General features: G+C 38.5%; 1 non-coding gene across 1 annotated transcript; it reads left to right on the plus strand.

Annotated features, from left to right (window-relative positions):
- Nucleotides 1-469: 469 nt before the first annotated feature.
- On the plus strand, nt 470-574 carry LOC129469290 (U6 spliceosomal RNA). Its single transcript, XR_008652981.1, has one exon. It is a non-coding gene; the product is annotated as a U6 spliceosomal RNA (small nuclear RNA).
- Nucleotides 575-3,172: the final 2,598 nt, after the last annotated feature.

The raw sequence follows: 3,172 nt of genomic DNA on the forward strand, positions 1-3,172 counted from the left end.
TCTATTTTAGACATGTTAAACCTGAGATGTCTTAAGACATCCAAGTGGCTGTCTATTAGACAGTTGGCTATACATTTTGGAGACCAGAAGAGAGGTCTGGGATAAAGATGTAAATTTGGAAGTCATTAGCATGATCAGCATTTGAAGACACAGAAATAGTTGAAATCATCTAGGAAGAGAGTCTGCAGAGAGAAGTGAAGGGAGCCAAGAAGAGTCCAAAAGATTTTAGGGTGGTGGAATAGACAAGGAAAGTGAGGACAGACCTGCGAAGAGAGAGTAAATCAGAAGAATGTGGTATCACAAAAACCAAGAGACGAGAGGGTTTCAAGAAAATTGGAGAGGTCAGCTGAGTGGAAAGGTCAAATAAGACTAAGGAAAATATTGGTCACTGATGATCTTGGCAGGAGTAGGATCAGCGAAGTGGGTGGTCTAAGTAAGAATTAAATAAGTTGAAGAATGAATTAGAGGTGTGCTTGCTTTGACAGCATATTTACAAAAAAAATGGAACAATACAGAGAAAATTGGCTTGACTCCTACACAAGGATGACACATCTGTGAAGCATTCTATATGCTTTTTGTATAGATTTTTATTTTGTGAAAATGTTTACCTTTACATATTTAAAAATGGAATTAAATAAACAAGAATGGAAGGGATCCTAAAACTGAATATAAACAGAAACAGGTGAACCAAACTATATTTAAATAAGTAATATAATCACTCTGAAGGAAAAAAAATGAATCCAAATACTTTGGAAAATAGTACTTGAATATACACCTTTTGTCTAAAAACAGAACAAAACTGCAAACAAATCTTGAACCCTGTTTAGTAGATTGTTTTTGTTAGCAGAATGGATGTAGCAATTCTATTTTGTTTATATCTTGTTTATTTATTTATTTATTTATTTTTGAGATGGAGTCATGTTCTGTCGCCCAGGCTGGAGTGCAGTGGTGCGATCTTGGCTCGCTGCAACCTCTGCCTCCCAGGTTCAAGCGATTCTCCTGCCTCAGTCTCCCTAGTAGCTGGGATTACAGGCATGCACAACCATGCCTGGCTAATTTTTGTATTTTTTAGTAGAGATGAGGTTTCGCCATGTTGGCCAGGCTGGTCTCGAATTCCTGACCTCAAGTGATTTGCCTGCCTTGGCCTCCCAAGGTGCTGGGATTACAGGCGTAAGCCACTATGCCCAGCCTATATCATAATTTTAAATAAATGAATAAAGACATTGATGTTGTTGAGAGCCAGAGTTCTTACTGTGGGAAAAGGGAAATGCAAATAAGGAATAGGAGAAAGAACCCTGTGGTGTTAAAACTGGAATTAAAGTATCAGTAATGAATTCTTAATTTAAAATGGTTGAACAGGGCTGGGTACAGTGGCTCATGCTTGTAATCCTAGCACTTTGGGAGGCCAAGGTAGGGGGTTTGCTTGAGGCCAGGAGGTCGAGACCAGTCTGGGCAACATAGTGAGATCCCATCTCTATACAGAATTTAAAAATATTAGCTGAGTGTAGTGGCCTGTAGTCCTAGCCTATTCCAGAGGCTGAGGTGAAGGGATCACTTGATCCCAGGAGTTCAAATCTGCAGTGAGCTATGATAGCATCACTGCACTCCAGCCTGGGAAACAGAGTGAGACCTTGTCTCTGTTAAAAATAATTATAATAATAATTAAAGAAAATTAGGTTGCTATTTTTCTCCTTTGGCTCTGTTTACTAAAATGGCCTAGAAGCAATTACACTCTGATAGGAATGAGCACATCTGATGCCCAAATCTTGGTTTCTAAGTACCATTCCCCACTAAAGAGTAGCTCTTTGGAGAAATGGCTCATTTTCAGGACTAGGTAGTGAAAGTACAAGATAAGCCTGGAACATCTTATTATGCCAGAAAGCAAGGAGGTGTTAAAAAAAAGTGATGAAGACATGTCAAAAGGACACAGGAGCTAGTTTGAAGAGGCTCTCATTGGCCAAACCTGGGACAAGTTGAACATTTAAAAAATAATAAGGGTAATGGTTTATAACTCATTAAATTAAGAATACATTAGTTTATACTCATGATAATAATTAGAAAGAAGGAAATTCTCTCTGTGTTCTTGCTTACAGTAGAATGCCAACTAAAAAATGTAGATGGAATGATAGAAGTAGAAAATCACCAGTTTGCAACTATCACAGTAATTGATTCAGACAAGAATTATCAATGAGTGTTGAAACCATTGGGAAAAAGTTTGAAGATGAACAGGATATTTACATAGTTTCAAAGTCCCTCTCTACAGATTACCATTACTTACATAGGAAAAAATACTCTACAGTGAAGAAATCTGGCAGATACCACCTTAATCCTCTGATCAAAGTGAACACCATCAATAATGGGGACCAAGTGACACCATGTTTCTCCCCATATGATGCACTGAGAAGGACACAACATCACATAACTAGTATTTCTGCCTGGAAAAACATGTAAATCCCTTCGTGAGAAAACATGAGACAAAGCCAAACAGGGGGAGACACTACAGAACACCTGACCAGTGCTCTTTAAAAATGTGAATATCATGAATAATAGTGAAAGACTGGGGAACTATTCTATATTAGAGACTAAAGAGTTATAACAGGCTAGGTGTGGTGGCTCACACCTGAAATTCCAGCATTTTAAGAAGCAGAGACAGGAGGATCACTTTGAGGCTAGGAATTACAGACCAGTCTGGGCAACATAATGAGACCCCGCCTCTACAAAAATAATTTTTTAAAAAATTAGCCGGGCACAGCAGTGCGTGCCTGCAGTACTAGCTAGCTAGTCTGGAAGCAGGGGTGGGAGGATCGCTTGAGCCCAGGAATTCAAGGTTGTAAGTGAGCTGTAATTGAACCACTGCCCTCCAGCCTGGGTGACAGAGAGCGATTCTATTTCTAAAAAATAATAATTAAAAGAAAAAAAACCTTTTTAAAAGTCATGACAGTTAAGTATAATGCATTACCTGGATCAGGCGCTGGATCAGAACCTGGATGGGGGAAAATACTGCTATATAGGACATTATCAGGCCAATTAGTGAAATTTGAATATGGACTGTATATAAGCACTATGTCGATTTAAAATTTCTGGATTTGATCGTCATACTGAGTGGGTATGTAGGTATGTAAGAGAATGTCCTTGTTCTCAGAAAATACACACTGAAATATTTAAGGTATTA

This window comes from Symphalangus syndactylus, chromosome 12 (assembly GCF_028878055.3).
Source record: "Symphalangus syndactylus isolate Jambi chromosome 12, NHGRI_mSymSyn1-v2.1_pri, whole genome shotgun sequence".
Taxonomy (NCBI): Eukaryota; Metazoa; Chordata; class Mammalia; order Primates; family Hylobatidae; genus Symphalangus; species Symphalangus syndactylus.